We start from the raw sequence: 19,923 nt of genomic DNA on the forward strand, positions 1-19,923 counted from the left end.
AATGGGATGTTAAAGTAAGGCAAAGGCATTCAATGCATCCAAGTGGTTAAAAGGCCGCATCTACAATATACAAGGAATAGCTAAGGGTATTAAGCTGGAACTTTCAAGATATGTTGAACAACGCTAAACAGGCCATATGCTTCCAGGTGGTTAACAGGGCGTATCTGCAAACCCACAGTATCGAATAAGGATACTGGACTTAAACTTTAAGGGGGTATTGAAGAGAATATTGAACTAGATCATTAGACAGCAAGTGAATCATGGTTGTCAAAATGGCATATCTGCAATATCTAAGGAACACCTATGGGTATTAAGTTGAAACTTTCAAGGAATAGGGAAGGGTCTGTTACATAAAACCAGAAGACATTATGTACATCCAGATCGTCAAAAGGTTCCTGAGAGGGCAATATGCCCTCTCAGGAACGACTAAGTTAAAAGTTCCAGGGAATTTCGAGGAAGATACATAATTAAATCAAAAGATACTAAGCACATAATGGCTGCTAAAATGGCATTTCTGTAGGTTTATACTATTTTGGCATAAACCTTCTAGCATAAAATTTCTCGGAATAAATTAGCTGATTGGTTAGCGATAGACATGCAAGCCAGTGTCCGCGAGGGCAGGGGCTCGACACCTAATGTCACTGATAGTTTGGTTTGGAACGGAGGTCATTGGCATGACTCTGTAAGCTCATCCAGAGTCAACCCAGCTCTATATAGGTACCTGGAGAAATCTAGGGAAGACAGAACAGGAAGGGTTCGTGAAAACACAGGGATGGCTGTCCCCTAGCCCCTAATTGCACTTCCTGGCCGAAGGGCCATGAAACGAAGATCAGCACCGCTGGTTTGGAGTATTGTGCCAATCCTTTGCTTGTTTTCTTTTCTTTTACAATGGCATATCGTGTGATATCTCAGGAGCAGCAAAGGGTATTAAGTTAAAGCTTTCCGGAAATATTGAGCGGTCGTTTGAGGAGACGTTTTTCCTGGTATTATTTGAAAATAGTCAGAATAATAAATAAAAAAACAAGTTTTTGTTCAACTGATAGTAAGAAGCAACAATATAAGCTAAAAGGAACCAAATTTATTCCGTATATGAGGGGGGCTATCCCTTTCTCAATGCTCACTCTTTACGCGCAAGTTGGGATTTTTTTCCCAATTCTTTAAGAAACACTGCACAAGGGCCGTTGAATTTGAAAGAAAATTATTTTTAAAGAACTTTAAGGTTTTAGCGTAAAGGACGAGGGTTAAGGAAGGGGCAGCCCCCCTCAAATACGCAATAATATCTATTAGTTTTAATGTCGCTCTTTACTTTCAGTTCAAAACCCATGCTTTTTTGTTTTTCTTTTAATTAACAACCATAAATATCTATTCTGGATCGACTCTTTCTGCTTCAATCAATGGTATGACAAAAAAAAACATGCATGGGAAAGGGTTCGGCCAAAAGAGGAATCTTGATTAGTCACCTTCAAGAGTAACCCTAAGTTTTAATGAGTTTTTGCTTTCATGTACTTCAAACAAATTAGATTAAATACTTTAAAGCATTACTGCTATTTCTTACAAATGTAATTTGATTAAGCAACAGTCCCAGCTTAAATAGGAGAAAATTACAGCCATATTTCAAAACATATCTTTCAGAAATGTTGACAAAGCAGTCTTTCATTTAATATAGTGCCTCTCCATGGAGAGTTCACTGGTAGTCTTCAGACTGAGAATTTTGAATGCTCAGCATCAAAACAACTCTCATCTAATTTTGAAGAATTCCCTGGTAATCATTCAGTATAAAGGAGAAGGGACTGACAGCTTGATATCATATCACTTAATGCATGTCTTAAAGCAGTTTCTTCAATAAGGAATAAAGCATAATTTTTACCTATCCAAGCTAGTAATACAGAAGGGTAGTCAAGGGAAAAAATGTGCATGATCTCTTTTCACTTTCTAAATCAGTACAAACAGGTTGATAAATATACTAAAGATCACTAAAGTGCATCATTTGGGGCGGGCCAGAAAATACATAAAATAATTTGGAAGCCACATTTAAATTCAGTGAAACGATAAAGATAAGCGGATATCCACAGTAAAAGGAAATAATATAGTTTATAAATATTAGCACAAAAAAACATATCAAATACGCAATGACGCTTTTTCATGAAGCCAATACGCTGGTCGGTTAACGCTCAACTAACCTATTAAAAAAAAACAATTATTAGCTATACTGATTAAGACTGAAAATTTCAGACTCTTTCATCTAGGTTAACGTTTCATTTAATTGCTTATAAGTTTTTAATTTGTTTTCTCTCTGTTTGACGCGTATTCCCTACAAACAAAAGAGGTATAAGAGTCAGAGAGGGGACTTAGATTTAAGAACCAACTTGTTCTAGTTCTTACCTCCATGGTCAAAAAGAGAGGGAAGGGCGCCCTGTAAAATGTGTGCTCAGAAAAAAAAAGGAAATCAAGTATTGCTTTCTAATAAACCGGTGTATTAGCTTAACAGTAGGGTATTCCCGCTCTTTATCTCTTTGCTACTATAGAACCCAAGAGTTCTAGAAGATATCTATTTCGTCTAGTTTTTAACTGATGAGCCTTTACACAAGACTAGCATCGAAAATGATGATCAATCTCAAAACAAAAAATAAATCTTAAGCTCTCCTATTTCTTCAATGCAAACCAATTATTATAAGGTTAAAAGTGAGTCAATGCATCTCTAAGCGTGATGTTTAAGCTAATGACCCGAGTGGAACGATAAGCAACTTTCTTTCACCGTAGATCTAAATTTAAGAAAAAAAATCAATTTAAAAGACTTCAGAGAGTTTACCGTATTTAGAGTACTGATGATTTTAAAAGAAAGCACATACAACTGACATGTATTATAAATTATCCATAAAACTGTACGTGCCTTTGCTATCGTTTGCTCCAAAACTTAGGTTTCTTTTTAATAAATATAAAAACTTTACCATGACACTTAAGCTGAAGTGTCTTTATTTTAAGCATAGTAAAAAGAGTGTGAGTGCCTTTGCCGAGTTAAGCACTACAAAGGATAGAGGAAGCATAGGCAAGTCAACGTTATGCACATTCTATTGATCTAGAACACTTCAATTTAGGAACTCTATACCTCTGGAAATACTATTATGTTCCACAAATGGATGAAAAACAAAGTGTCTAGATTGTGTTCTTTTTTCCTATTAGTAAGTTAATCTTAAAAAAAGAAGAAAAAGACTGTAGTTAGCCAACTCAAATTCGACCCATTTCCTGTTTTCCATGTGTTTTCCTTATATATAAATTTTTTTGGCCAGCAGGGGATATCTTTCGCATCAAAACCGAGACCTAGCTGTTGTACACTCGATAAAAAATCCCTTTGAAAAGGAAATGAACCCCTCAATTTTCATAAAACTTCGGCCAGGATCAAGATGACTCAGACCTTTCATTAGAATCAATATTTTAATAAGATATTTGCATGTGGGTCTTGAAGCTTGCGAAAAGGTGGAAACTCTGTACTTTATTTGCCAGCGTCATCCATATTCATCTGCACTATAGGGCAAGCTATAGTCCAAATTTCTTGCTTGAATTTGTGTATTCATATCTTGCTGCTAAAATTGGATGGTGAAATAGGGACTTGGAGTGTTGCGAGGACTGCTGGCCCATTTATGTTGTTCAATAATACATATAGATAACCCTTGCGCGATTATGGTTCAAAGAAGGTGAGTCACGCCCACTATACCGCTAGGAATATGACGGGAGTGATATTGAAGGGCCCAATTGCTCACTTTGGTCCTCTGATCATACAGATTAGATATCTTTGCATTATGTTAGTTTTAACAAGATACAACATGCCTGACTTTCCTGCAAAAAATTTGTAGTGTGAGTTGAAGTTGGTTGAAAAGGGAGGTTGAATGTTGGAGGAGCCATTGGATCACTCAGGCTTTCAAACCATACAGAGTAAAAATCTGTGTGTGATTCTGGCACAAACAAGGAGAAACAAACATACCTTTCTGATGCCCATTGATTAAGACTAGAGGTTGCACTTACACGACTGGTTGAGGCCCATAGAGGATTTGAGGCCTAGAATGGAATTCTTCCCAAAAATTTGCTCAGTCTCATTTTTTGTCGTTTTTTTTTATAAGATATTACCCCGCCTAATAGTAGTCTGAGGGTTAGCTTCGTTTTTATAAAAGACAGAATGCTTTAGTTTCAATCCAATCAGTAACTTTTGCTGCCCTTGCGCCTTTTTGGCAAACTTTGGTCTATGCTTAGGTCCCATTGGCCAGGGTAAATGCTGTGTAATTAATTATATTTTCATGGTCTCTTCCATTCTAACCCACGGTTTTCAATTGTTTCCTTTGATGCTTAGAAACAATATATTCACCATGTTCTACCGATTGTGTTTTCAGGGCCAGTTCCACTTCAACTTATGGCGCTTCCTTCAAAGCGGGAATGAATATGCACAATTACCCTACTTCGAAATATAATAATTACTGTCATTGCAATTTCATAACAGTCCCCCTCCTTAATGGAGTCAGATATACCTCTGAACAATATAAGTAAGTTAGCTGTTTTTTTTTTTTTTTTTTTTTTTTTAACTGGTTCTTTCAGCACTATAAAGTAACTGATGAGGAGAAATAAGCATAAAAATAATACAAACTCAAAAGATCAGCTGACTCTTGTATCTAGCCTAGGGCTATATTTCACCCATTTAGGAGAGGGGACGAAATATAGCCCTGTAGGGGGCGAACAATTGGATATAACTGTAACAACGGTAATTATTAAATTTGGGAAGAGTATTGAATGGGATATTGAAGGGTGTATTTTTTTCTATGTTCTAATACCAAAAAACTTAAGGAGCCATGTATCACTAATACTTTGAAACATCATTTAGGGCTCAGAATAGAATTTGCAGTGGTAGAATAAGGATAGAATGATAGACTAAAATAAGGATAGAATAGAATAAGACACAGCAAACAGTATATTCCTCTTTAAGCAGGCAAATTAATTGAAACATCAAAAATTAAACTAAGCTCTTTCTAAGCATAATAATCACTGCTATTGAAATTGTATCCTTTCCCCTCTAGTAGGGCCAGATATAGCCTTAGGCTTTATGTTTGCTGATTTTGTTCGTCTGATGTTTTTTCGAAGTAGATTTATTTGGCATTATGAAAATGAAACTGCTGTTGAATGCACACAATATATGCACAAAAAATATTGGAACATCCAGAGAGTCAGCAAACTTTTGTTTATAACCTAGAGCCATATCTGACTCCTAAGAAGACTGGGATGCAACTGTGACAGCAGTTTCTATTATATTTGGAAAGAGAATTTCATGGTATACTTCTTTTTTTTCCTACTAGATTTCGACCAAAGTCTGTTCTTGCAAAAAAAAAAAAAATAAAGGTTGAGTTCTTTCTGACTGCAATAAAGTAGACGAAGTCACATGAGGAAGACAGTTTATTGTGCTGCAGAGCAACAGTACTGCTTACGCAACATTTTGTTTCTCATGATTAGCAGTTTGTAGCTCAAAATTATTAAGACATGTAAACTCAAATTATTCCAGGATAGTTAAGTTCCAGTTAAGTTTGTAGAATTTACAGTAGTTTTCTAAAAAACAAAACTTTTTTTCCCTTATTGGTGTCAAAACAAACGATCCTAGCTGGGAAAGTAAACCTTTCTTTCAAAACAAACTTGTGTCATTATTCCTACAAAACATTAAATTATGCATCAGAGAACTGGAGAACAAAATACCATATCTCTTCTAGATTTTTTGGAAATAGATCTCGAAAAAGCGATCTCTGATAACAAATTCCAATTCTTTGGGTTATTTTCTGAAGCTTTTGAGTTGATATCTCTTGTATTGAAATCGAGTAATACTATAAAAAGAACGCAAAATGACATGAAATTTCTTACATACAAAGTTGCTTCATTTATTTAGAAATAATTTCTCAAGTTGTCATGGTCCATTGAAGTTCTTTTGATATACTACACGTTACTTTTTTTCTAGACAGGGCAGAATTTTTTTTCCAACGCGGATGGACAGATTTTGATCTTGTAATAACTAGAGCTGACACTGGTTTTCCGAAAATAAAATTCCTTCTGTGACCTCTCTATTTTGAAGTTTTAACTTCGTGAATTCCCCTCGTTTTGTCTAGGCAAAATGCCCTAAATTCAAAACTTAGCATTTTAGAAATATAACTTCTCGACAACTTAAGCAAAGCTTCCATGTCTTTCATAAATTTTAGAGAAAAAACCGGAAATTCTTATTTCAAAACAGAAGTTCCAATTTTTTCTTTTTAAATTTTTCTGAAATTTCGAGTTTTTATGTTTATGATATTTTAGAAGTGTAATGCCATGAAAAGTAAGCAAGAAGACATGCACTATTCTATACCCAAAAATGAACCATGAATTAAGATAAAGAATCTTACGCAATGAACCAGTTCAAGGATTTTCATTAACCACAGCAAACACTGCACAGTCTTAATAAAGACAGATGAAATCAAAAACAATCTGAAAAAAGAGTTCGACGATTATTTCACACACACAATACTAATTTCAGAAGTTCTCTAATTACATGTTGACCTTACATAAAATAACTTACAATCACTATAACACATCTGCAAACATGATACGAGAGCACACATTTGTAACTCATGATATATAGTTGCATGTTTTGCTCCACAACTGTGACCCACTGGTAACAAATGCAGCAACTCTCCACGGGGCCTTGGCACCAGATGTCGTGTTAAAATTTTGAAAAAACTTGCAAAAATGTGTCTTTAAGAATTTGTATAAATATAAAAGAAAATGTGCAACTTTAAGAGAAAATGTTTGTGTAAAAAAGATGACTCACAATTTAGCAATGTTGTGCACTCAAAATACACTATTTTTTGCTGAACTTGTGTTTTTGGTCAGTTTCTCAGAGTTTGACTTCAAAAAAAGAGCATTCGCGAAAATAAGTGCCATTTGGAGGTAGATACTTTAGAATAAATTCCCAGAGTATAATTAAGACTTTAGGTTCAATACTGAAAGTTTCATTTGCCTAATTTAACTGTTTTCTAAGATAACAAAAACTTTGTCACTTAAAATTTTACCATAATTTTTGTTCAAAAACAGTTCACAAAATATTTAAAGTGGTTGGGTGATTGCAACATCCGTGTTGCATGGGATCAGTACAAGCAGGGCTGTAATTCGAACAATTTAATACTTAATATATATTAGTGGAAACACTCTTGAGTTCAATTTTACTAGATATTGCCAAAAACGTGTATGCTGTAGCTTTTGCTGAAACATGCACAAAGCCATCAAAAAGAAGACAAGTTGTCTTTATATGGTTAGACTTACTTTTCCTTTGTAATGCAGAAAATATTAATTCTGATTATGAGCCTTACCTAGAACAAGCGTGGATAACAGAAAATCCCTCCTCAAACTAGTAAAATCTATTGAAGGAAAAGTTGCATTGGCAGGAAGCCATCTTTTAGTTGGTGATCTTAAATTACATTAAATCCATTAGATTGATAGCTATGGCTATTCTGGACAAAAGTGAGCTGTACAGTTTCATGAACATCTAGCAAACCATTCACTTTACCAAGAAGTAAATGGACTAACTACAAAATGTGATAGCCAGCCCCAATTATTGCTGGACCTTGTAACAGTTGATAACCATGAAGCGTTTGTAAATGTGGCCCATTACCCATCCTTTGATAAAAGCAACTACACTGCCATACAAGGCTCCCTTAGACTGTATGCAGAGAACTCATGTTTTGCCAAATATGTGTACAGAAATAACCATTTTGATGAGGCAAGAATGGGCAGGGCAGGATTAATCCTTTACCACTGAGAATTATTTTGTTAAACTATGGAGTATTACAAAAACAATACTGCTTGTGGTTTCAGAGAAAGATACTACAGTAAGATGTGCTTGATAACATATAATATTACCTTTTATGATCAAAGAGTAGAAAAGAGCAATAAATAAAAAGAAATGCTGTTGTAAATTATATAAGCAGAATATAAACAGCAAAAATCATTACATAAAGTATACCAAGGCATGAAATCAAGTTAGAAACTCATCCTGAAAGCTACTCAAACAGCATGAAGAGGGTATAAGTACATCAAGCAAGTCAAACCCAAACTAACTTTGGAACTATCTTTCAGCCCTGAAACTTGGTAGACCCTCTGTTACGCGACTGAAGAGAATGACTACATAATAGATGGCCCCAAAGAAATTTCGAACGTTTTAAATAGGCAGTTTACATCTTTGATTAGAAAGTTGATTGTTATTTCTCTCTATTTTTTTATTACTTATTTATGTAGTACGCTAGTTGTAAAGCTGTATAATAATGGATTTGCAGCCATCATAAACAAGTCTTCGCGTTTTTGTAGATGGCTTCTGTAAATTTGTTCGAATTTTTTATGTTAAATAAATTAATTTGATCTGAAATTTACTCAGCTGATGATTCTCCCTCTAGACTCTCCCAATCCAACATTGATACCCCTTATGTCCCCTCATTAAGGTAGACATAGAGACAACTGAGACTTCTACCCAAATTCTACCCTTCTACCAAAAATTTCTACCCAAATGAATTTATGGGACCTGATGGTATAAACCCAATTATTCTTGCCATGTCATCATGGATTTATATCTGGTTAATAAGTTGGAACAAGCTCTATGGATTCCTGATGCCTGATGTTATAAACCCAATTATTCTTGTCATATCATCATGGATTTATATCTGGTTAATAAGTTGGAATAAACTTTATGGATTCTTATGAATATGTTAACAATCTTCTGGAGAAGGGGCTCCCAGTTGATATTATACTTCTGGATTTGGTAAAGTCTACCTTGATGTATAGTAATGATGGATAGTAATGAGTGTTAAAATATTTGGTAAGGGTAGAAAAACATTTTTCTCTTAGGTTACCACGACTGGAAGCACTGTCCCCAGGGCACAACCTATGGTCCCATCCTATATGAAATAATACCAGCTGTGAAATTGTATTAATTCAGTGCCTTGAGATATAATATATTCAGTGACCTTGGGGATTATTTCACAGGATTATTTCTGCTACGGATTATAATCTAAGGTAAACTTACTGATATGGACTAATTGCTTTGTTTGGATTATTAATACGGTAGCAACAACAGTTCAAATGTTAAGGGAAAGAAAAGGAAGGAAAGAAAAAGGAAAGAAAGAAAAAGGATTATTTGGCTAATAAAAATAGTTTAATAGCCAAATTTTCATTATTTTTTAGCTGATTAGTGACAGCCTGTGCAGAAGAGAGCGGGAACAAACACAAGAGCCGTATCGGTACCGGCCGGATATTGATCCTTAAACTGCTGGGGAAAGGCGATTTGGGTACCCGCACTTCCCACAGGTTTTGTTAGCTGTATCTCGTCAGCATTCTTTCTGTGTAGTTCATTCAGCATTCATTCACCCAAGAAACGAGTGAATAGCCAGAGGCGATACTTATATGTTTGCGAATACTTTCTGGACCGGTTTTGGATGTGATTAAGGAATTGGATTGTTAATTTTTGTGACATCATTGGGTACGATTGGACTTAATTTGGATAGATTATAAGCGAAGAAAAATGGCAAAAATCAAGTATTTATATAGCCCTTTTTTAAATTTCATCCAGCGTTCACTTAACTTCAAAGATACTCCCCATGAATTGGTTGTAAGCACTGTCATGAGATTTTTTGACAAGGAATATGTCACACAAGCCGTACAATTTATACGAGAACATTTAGATAAAGAAGAAACCATTTAGAAAGAGCGTGGAAGCACAATTAATGCATCTGTTTTTGTAGAAGATGAGATTCATGCAGTGAAGAAATTAGACGCTAAGGGTGATTTCCCTTTCAAATTCAATATTTATGATCCATCTGAGACTCCTTCCATACCTCACGATGTTAACGTGCAAACTAAACGAATGTGGTGAAAAAATGAATGCATGGCTGGACCGATGCAATGCCAGTTTTGTCACTAATACGTGGCCTACTCCCAGCAAATCTCTAAGTATCCCGCTTCACGTAAAAGAAGCACCACCCGAAATCTATAAATCGTGCCGAAAGCATTTCTTGATTCCAAAGGTACATCCGGAAAAGTACAGAAAGTATTTATGAGAAACAATACGCTGGTGTTATATGTTAGAATCAAGCATGATGCAGAAGCTCTAGCTAATATCGTAAAATTAAATTCTGCGGCTGTACTTAGAGTCTATAAACTGAAATTCCTGGGAGTGGTTAAATTTATCCCTGAAGATACGAAAAACGAGGAGATTGAGTCTGCTATGGAAGGAATCCAAGAAGCAAAACGCTAGGGTACTAGTAAGTCAGCCAAGCTAACGTTCAGAGACAAAAAATCTCTTGAAAAAGCACCGAAATCTAGCTTTTATGTCGGTTATCGCCATATCAAGGTGGATAAATATGTTGCCGCCCCACTGAGGTGTTTTAAATGCCAAAAGTTTGACCGCTTGCAACGAGATTGCCCTAACAATGCGAAGTGTTCCAGGTGCTCCGGCGATCACAAAAACCCTAAAGACACTCCATGCGTGCGTGACACCAAATGTGCTAATTGCTCTGGAAAGCATCCATGCTGTAGCGGACAATGCCCGGTTTATGAGAAACAATTACAGGCTAGTTCAATCAAACGTAAGTAATGAATGCACCTAATTTGCTTTATAGCAGAAATTTAAACGGGCACACGCCACAGAAGCTGTCTCTTTTACGCGATCTAGTAACCAGGCATAGCATAATATGCATTCAGGAGCATTTGATAACATCCGATCATTCAGCAATCCTTGACCGATTTCCAGGAAAGGACTATTTTTTGCAGCCTGCTATACGCAACAGCTCAGTTGGAAGGCCGAGTGGTGGAATCTTGATCATTGCAGACTCCAATTTGCAATGCACGCTAATTGATTCATGCGATTATTTTTCTGCGATCAGAGTTCCTGGTCCAAATGGCTTTATAGTCATATCAGTGTACCTCCCTAAAAATTATCGTGATGTCCTCTCAGAAAGGCGTTACACGAAGGCTTGTGCGAGACTCAGGAGGTTGGCCGAACATTACAAGTCAGAAAAGATTATTATCAGTGGGGACTTCAACTGTCAGCTTCTAGATGATGATCGTTTTTTTCACCATATTAAGGGGGTGTCTGCCAGACGCTATGGCCCCGGTTCCAAAATCCTAGTCCTTCACGTTTGTCCACAGCGCATCCCTGGCTACATCAGATATCGATCACTTTTTCGTAAATTTCCTACTTCTGACCGGGAGTAAAGCCATTGTTGACTCGGAACACAATTGTAGCGATCACCTTGGGATTAGCTTAATGGTACCATTCTCCACCTACAAGCGGTGCCCCGGGCGATCATGGTTTATCAAGAGTGAATGGCAAAGGATAGATCAGTCCTTGTACAAAGATACTCTTGACTCAACTCTTGCTAAAATCATAGTACCGTTCCACCTGCTTACTCATGGCCAAAATGAAGACAGACTAGCCCTGAACATCTTTTGCTCCGAAATTGTTCATTCGATGAAGCTTGCAGAATCTGCCGCTGTTCCAGTGGCAAAAGTGTACCCCAACACTCGTAAAAAGGGATGGGATAACCCAAATGTCAAGTTTGCCAAGAAGAGATCCAAGTTCTGGTACGAATTGTGGAAGGACTGCGACAAACCCCGCTCTGGAGTAGTTTTTCAGTGCTTTCGACATGCCAACAAAGAATTCAAACGTATTGTGAATGAGATGCAAGTCCAGCAAGTGGAGAAGTTGTCTTGTGATTGCAGGAGTGACACAAACGTCCCATGGAAGTGATTACAATCTAAAAGGGTTAATATTGATGTGCAAAGTTCCATTACTAATTAAAGCTGGTTAAGCCATTACAAGGACGTACTTACGCCACCCCCAACTGACCTGTACTCCGTATATAAATCTGAGTTAGATAGACAATGAATCAGCGCAAAATTCCGCCGCACTGCTTCCATTGTTTACAAATGGCATATTGAGATAATTGCTAGAAAATTGAACAAGAACAAGTCTCCAGGGCTTGATGGGATCACTCCGAGGCACTTACAACATGGCACAGAACGTCTACATGAGTACTTAGCCTTACTATTCCAAATGAGCATCAAGCTGGGACTCACACCTGCCAACTTTCATGGTTGCCGCACATCCAATATTCTGAAAAAGAATCGAGATCCCTTGCTTTGTAAAAGCTACAGACCAATCACAGTTTCATCGGTTATCAGCAAAGTATTTGAGAAGGTACTGTTGCCCCATGTTACGTCACCCGCTCTAATGGGAGACAAACAACTTGGATTCAGAAATGGGTTGGGCTGTGGACACGCCCATTGGCTACTAAGAAGAATAATGAGGTCTACATCTTTAGTTAAAAAGCCACTCTTTGCCTGCAGTGTCGACATTTCCACTGTGTTCAATTCTGTCGTCCACTCGCAAGCACTGTGGTGCCTCTTAGATTCAGGAGTCGACCCCCGCATTGTCCTTGTTCTCCATGACTGGTATTCCCACATGCATATGCGTGTAGCTTTGGGATGGGAAACAGTCGCCGGTCACCGCAAGCAAAAGCTTTCTGAACCCATTCGGCTCTTCAAAGGAGTTAGGCAAGGATCTGCTCTAAGCCCTATCATCTTTAATTCTGCGATTTACTCTGTAACTAGATTCGTTCGTGGGACCTTCTTTTTGGAGGGCTTGGATCTAAGTTTCATTTCTTATGCAGATGACTTGTTGCTCCTAAGCAGCATGCTGAGGGGTCTACAAGAGAATCTTCATCTGTTAGTGACCCTATACAGAAGAATAGGTCTACGAGTCAACATAGAGAAAACCGAATTTATTGTTTTTAGCGGCACCAACTCAACCAATTCCAAACTTGTCCTTGACGGTATCAGAATCCAGCAGTCCCAGTCCCTAAATTACCTTGGTATCACGTATGGCCAGACGCTTAGGTCAACTAGAGGCTTGTTGGCTGAATCAGTCTGTAAATCTATACGCTCAGCATATGGAAAAGCTGTCAAATGCAAGTGGTAGTTTAATCGATTTATTAAGTCAAAACTATTCAACGCCGTCGTCTCTCCTGCCATCTGGTATATATCACCCTTGTGGGAAATGTTGTCCCTCACCGAGCGTCGAAAAATACGAACCACATACTACAGATTTGCAAAATTTTTGCTGGGACTTCTACTAAGATTTTCTGACACGGAGATCTCATCCATATATGGAATCCTTGATCCATCAACCAAGGTGATTGATCTAGAACGGAGAGCCTCAAGACGATCCCTCAGTAAACTCTACGACTCACCGCTGACTCAACTGTTTCTGTGAATGAAATACCTGTATTTAATTTTTAGTGTTGAACATGTTTTTCTTCTTTCTTTGTTTCATTTTGTACTCCGCTTTTTTTTTCTCCATTGTAAGCGGGCATAAATAAATATATATAATATATATATATATATATATATATATATATATATATATATATATATATATATATATATATATATATATATATATATATATATATATATATATATATATATATATATAAATATTATATATATATTCTAATATAATATAATATATATTATCTTTTCAAAATTCTAAGGAAATTCCCAACCTTACAACAGTTTAATAGTCATTGCAGAGTAGCTATGCCTTTCCTCATAATTGCTGTACAAACTTTCTAACCTTTAAACTTTTAGGGCTTCAGATTTACAGTCCCCAAAGCAACATGCTTGAATCTTTGAGGAAAGGAAAAAAAGCAAAACACTTTGGCTGCTTTGGAAAATTACATTCTGTCTATTCAAAAGCTTTAAAAATGGGAAGCTCAGGTTACCCAGTTTTTTTTTGTATTCTAGTAAAGACTTAGGCTAATATTAAAGCTCAATGAGATAGAAAAGACAAGCTTTCCAAGTGGCTTGAGCAAAATTCTGCCAGTTCTTTCCTGATAGGATTTCCAAAAATGTGCACAATTACCCTACTTCGAAATATAATAATTACTGTCATTGCAATTTCATAACAGTCCCCCTCCTTAATGGAGTCAGATATACCTCTGAACAATATAAGTAAGTTAGCTGGTTTTTTTTTTGTTTTTTTTTTAACTGGTTCTTTCAGCACTATAAAGTAACTGATGAGGAGAAATAAGCATAAAAATAATACAAACTCAAAAGATCAGCTGACTCTTGTATCTAGCCTAGGGCTATATTTCACCCATTTAGGAGAGGGGACGAAATATAGCCCTGTAGGGGGCGAACAATTGGATATAACTGTCCCATCCTATATGAAATAATATATATATATATATATATATATATATATATATATATATATATATATATATAGATATATATAAATATTATATATATATTCTAATATAATATAATATATATTATCTTTTCAAAATTCTAAGGGAAATTCCCAACCTTACAACAGTTTAATAGTCATTGCAGAGTAGCTATGCCTTTCCTCATAATTGCTGTACAAACTTTCTAACCTTTAAACTTTTAGGGCTTCAGATTTACAGTCCCCAAAGCAACATGCTTGAATCTTTGAGGAAAGGAAAAAAAGCAAAACACTTAGGCTGCTTTGGAAAATTACATTCCGTCTATTCAAAAGCTTTAAAAATGGGAAGCTCAGGTTACCCAGTTTTTTTTTGTATTCTAGTAAAGACTTAGGCTAATATTAAAGCTCAATGAGATAGAAAAGACAAGCTTTCCAAGTGGCTTGAGCAAAATTCTGCCAGTTCTTTCCTGATAGGATTTCCAAAAATGTCCATGGTTATTGGAAAGAGGAATTAGAAAATTCACAACTTTCAGTGGCAATTGTGACCAAGATTCCCCATTTAAATGAAACACTGTACCTAAAAAAACACACAATGCAAATCTACATTCAACAACTACATTCTGTAACATTCAACACACAATGCAAATCTAATCTTCGTATTATAACAAATGCGCCTCCTCTTCACCCAAATGGGGCCAAATGTAGCCCTAGATTCAGTCACATATAAATGCATTTTTTAGAGGAAAAATAAAAAAAAACACTTTGTATTTAATAATTTGAATAAAAAATACCCACAAATTCAGGATAATTGGGGAATTTGGTGAAAGGCCTTGTTTTCTCCCCCCCCCCTGGGTACATCTCTGTCTGATTATATGCAAAACATCTTAAGAAAACATTATAACAGTAAAATTCTTACTTTACAGGCTAATATACAGAAAATTTCAACAGAAATCTGAGGACTGTGATTTTACTTCACTGACTTTTTTTGCATACATCTTTCATCATTCCAATCTGGTCATTGGTCTAAGGACACTAATTGTTATTGCTATTTATTGAAAATCTATCTTCATACAAAAAGAAAATGACAAAGCACTGCAAAAGAGCACTAGACAACTATGACAGTGCAACTAGTGTAGAAGTTGGTTCTAAGCATGTTTTGAAATCTTTGTTTGGTCATGTTTTTTTTTTTTTTTTTTTTAAATTTAGGAAATATATTTGATACCTTTAAAACCTTATAAATTAGGATTGAGCAAAATTGTGAAGCTAAAAACAATTTTGTTGTACTTCATTTAAGCAGAAGATCTATTTTGCAAGATTTCACTTTTATAACACACAGATTTTTAAAGATCAAAGGTCAGGACCCTCTATAGGGAGAAGGAGTAGAGGTAGATACTTCAATATACCTTCCCAGGATATACTTTAGCCTGTAGACCCATCCCTGGAAGTTTCATTTTCCTTGCCTAACCCCTTTCCAAGATAGGCAAGAGTAGGCTAGCTAAAGTAGAATTTTACCAACTTTTTCTTTGTTTTGATGCAGATGGAATTAATAGGATTGTGATTGGTGATTGTGAACAGAGTGTGATTGGTTGTATTCAATCCATAGATGTAGCCAAAACTTTACTGGATCATGTGATAAAGAGAAATTTTGATTTTCCTGCCACTTAGGAACAGTTCTTAGATGGCAATACTTTAATGAAACAGCATGACATTCTATATATTGTAAAGCATAGCACATCTCTGCTCAATAAATATTATCTCTGCTCATCTCTGCTCAAAAAGGAGAATATGTTTTTCCTCAGTGGGAAATGGTGAGTGCTTGATTAGCCTAGCAGGACAAATGGTACTTAACCTTGAAAAGGATTCTAGAAACACTATCCTAATACCATTAAGTGTTGATTGATGCCCAATTGCAGAGCCTATATACAATGGATTTGGAGTTTTTGGGTGAATAGTGGGCATCTGAGAAGTTTTATTTGGTGAGAAAAAAAGCAATAAGGGCAGGTGATCAGATATTAAATACTCACAAAGAACCTTTGGTTGGGAGACATCTAAGGATGGAGAAGCAACAACATGATCTATGTCAGTGAAGTGGATGAGGAATTGTGAATATATCTGAAATCTTTCCAGTTATGGAATCTTTGGTAAATTTGTAGGTGGCACTATAATTTAGCTAGGATGAAAGCGAATACATCATTTGATGCCTTTTCTATACATTTTCATAATTCAATAATGGCTTCTGTTGCAAATTGTATCTTGAGCCCTTAAAGGGGCCCAAAAGGTATTTTATATGAATTATGAAAGAGCATAAAAAAAGCATCAAATGATGTTTTCACTTTCATCCTAGGTAAATTAGGCTATATGGTCTACTGCAAAGTTATCATGAAATTTACACACACCCAATGGTGCAAATATATACCCTGAATTGTCAACAGCAAAGTTTTGCAAAATTCAGTGCAATTTTTGTCAATGCTATTTGAAAACTTGAAATGTTAGGAAAATGGTTTATATTTGTGTTGCCCAATAAATGAGGTTTGCATTGGTACAAATAAGTATTCTTGGAATATACTACTCTTGAACAACTTATCTATAAACTAGTGATATTTTTGTGTGGTTACAAAAATGAAATACCTTTGGGGCCCCTTAAGGGCTCAAGATGCAATTTGCAACAGAAGCAATTATTGAATTATGAAAGAGTATAAAAATAAGGCATCGAGTGATGTTTTCACTTACATCCTAGCAAAATTATAGTACCACCTGGAAATTTACCAAATCTTTTATATAACCTACTGACAAGCTCTCTCTTCATGTTCTATTTGGTAGTGATATGGGAGATATTGGCATTTTAATGAGTGAGCTGGAAGCAATAAAAAATAATCTGTGAGCTTTAATATTTCAACAGTTTTATAAAGCAAAAACCAATAATCTGAGCAAAGAAAATTAAGAATAAAAAAACAAACTTGGCCAATGTTACTGTGATTGTAAGATTCAAAATTTCAGTAATAAATAGAGAAATCGAAAGCAAACCAAAATAGGGCCAAGGATATTTTATGGCTTTACTATGAAGCCTCAGCGTAAGCTAGTTTACTAGGTGGCTTACAATGCTAAGGTTGTGATTCCTTTGGAAAACAAAAATTGTCAGTAAACAAGCGATTCGAATTTTGCGACGTAGAATGGAACACTGTTGCCAGTTTTTCAATAATCGACCGATCTGCTAAGGCGAAGCTCAGACGCAAGACGGCTCAAAAGAAAAATCGTACAAGAAGTCCAAAAGGCACTTTAAAACCATATCGCCAAGAAGTGTAAGGACAGTGAAATATTGCTCAAGAAAGGCAACAGCTACGAATTTTTCAAATCAGTTAGAGAAATATCCACCAGGAGAAATCCAACAACGTCCATGATCCATGACAAACAAGGGAGTGATATCAATGATGTGAAAATACAGTTCGCTTGATAGAAAGAACATTTTGAGGAGAAATTAAGCCCACAAGTGATGACGGAGCCATACGTCCTTAGCTACTTTCAAATCACAATGCTCGACACCATGCCACCTCCAATAAGATTTGAGACGAAAGTGGCCATAAAATCCTCGAAGCGAGGCACAAGAAACTCCAAAGACAGACAGACAGCATCTTTCAGGCAATGAAGTCGTTTGGGATGTAGATTAATGCAAATAAATCTAAAGTTATGGTTACATTATACCAGGACCAGGACACCAAAAAAACCCTTTCTATTAATAGTGAGATTGAACCATTAACAGTTCTGGTTAAAACGGCTCTCTTGAATTTTATTGTGAACTCATTCGGGACTGAATGGCGGTCCAGGAGTGCAAAGGACATTTGAGGGGCAACTGGAAGTCTTTGGCCTTGAAGATGATGCTAGAACGTACACTTTGCGATCAAATGAGGTCCTTCTCTGCAATCTTCTGTTCTATAAAATGAGGCCTGACAAACGGAATCATTTTAGATGCTTGTATAAGCACCCAGAAGCAAAGTCCATTTTTGTGCCCCTCTCACTTGTGAGATTGTCCCTACTTATCAGGGCTAAAAATTTGGTAGCGTGTTGCAACTGAGGCGTGTTGGTAAGAATCAGTACTCAGAATCCAGTGACAACTGATATTTATTATAAAAGGAAAAATATTTTAATTCTAATTATTTTGAATACTTCTAAACCTCTTCTAGGTCTGATGTTAAATCCACAAATGTTTTAAAAAAAAGGATTAAGTTGATTCTAGACTATCGGATAATTCTAATTGAAAGAGCTACACTTAAATAATCAGACAAGATTTGGGTGACTTTGTAATTAAGATTCTTTGCATCAAATTATTGTTTCTCGGAAACTAGGAATAACCTTTTTATCAGATCCCATATTAGTTGTATAAACTAAACCAAGTTCTTAGGTTTATATCCTGAACAGGAAGTTAATGTTCTTCGGAACTTTGATGAACTCTAACTTTTCTAGAGAAAATTGGATCTTGGGACAGAAGAGGTTGAAATTCTTAATCTAGCAATTTAATTCCCCTTTCTTCCCTTAGCCAATCTGTAAAACATCAAGGCCGCCTCTATATAATATTAGCACGGTTTGAGATATGCAAAGGTGGCTTAAAAGCGGAATAGAGTCCCTCTTTCGTATAACTTAAGAGAATACGCTGGGAGAGAAATAATGTACTGTCCCCCAGTTCCAATCTTCTTATATATATAAGATTTTAATAAACGCTAGGTGAGTTCCAAAGGTCACTAAGCTGGTAGGAGGAGACAAAAGCTCTTTAATTTATTTTTTAAGGTTAAGGGGCAAGTTTCTAAGACGAAACTAATTTTATTTCTATCTCAATCTTTAAAATTGCTGTACTTCATCTAGAGTCCCCAAGTCTTTATATATTCTAACCAAATTATACCTCAAATCACCAAAATCTAATAAAATGTCGTGCCTTGACTCCAACACTAATTTATGTCTCCTATATAAGTATTAAATTTATTATTTGGCCTGGTCTATCCAGGTGACAGAAATCTTTCAGAAGTTTACCTCTTATCTCAATTTTATTCTCAAAGGGGAATTTAGACAGACAGTGGTGGCTTTATCCTAATTACAAAGAAACTCTTACTCATTCTTAGTTCCAAAAAAGACTACCCTATTTGGGTCCCAGAATCATTATTTTAAGCTTAGTCGTATTTTGTCATTCTTGTCACCCATTGGCAAGAGACCAGTTTTAATGTAATCCATCTTTTTTGTACCGAGGCCAATAATAATTGTTTGTTCAAAAATGTCGGTTTCCGTTTTTACTATATTCAAAAAACCCTGTTTTGTTGTAATTACTATCATGGGATATTTTCACGTAATGTTTTAGTCGCCGAACTCTGATTTTGAAACAGACTGGTTTATTTGCATTTTATGGACCTTGTTAAGTCAAAGGTACTATTCTTCAAGTCAGATTTCACAATTTTATATCTGTTTTCTTTACACAAAGATCATAATAAAGCTTTGTTATTTTTACCATTACACTAAAGTCATAATAAAGCTTTGCTATTTTTACAATTTAGTCAGGTTATGATAAGGCTTTTTCACAACCTCCCACACTTAAATTCTTAGTACAGTTATTGTTTTCTTAACCTTAACTTTGTTAAGAATCAATTTATTTCGATTTCTTATTGTTC

The 19,923-nt window shown here is 35.8% G+C and overlaps 1 long non-coding RNA gene across 1 annotated transcript; it reads right to left on the reverse strand.

The window, feature by feature from the left end:
- Positions 1-1,945: 1,945 nt before the first annotated feature.
- LOC148955412 (uncharacterized) lies at positions 1,946-17,436 on the reverse strand. The gene is made up of 3 exons (XR_016143723.1): positions 17,373-17,436; positions 6,405-6,486; positions 1,946-2,180 (listed from the first exon to the last, which is right to left on the reverse strand). It is a non-coding gene; the product is annotated as an uncharacterized LOC148955412 (long non-coding RNA).
- Positions 17,437-19,923: the final 2,487 nt, after the last annotated feature.

Source organism: Artemia sp. Qi Xiang Cuo, chromosome 2 (genome assembly GCF_049724085.1).
Source record: "Artemia sp. Qi Xiang Cuo chromosome 2, ASM4972408v1, whole genome shotgun sequence".
NCBI classification, from domain to species: domain Eukaryota; kingdom Metazoa; phylum Arthropoda; class Branchiopoda; order Anostraca; family Artemiidae; genus Artemia; species Artemia sp. Qi Xiang Cuo.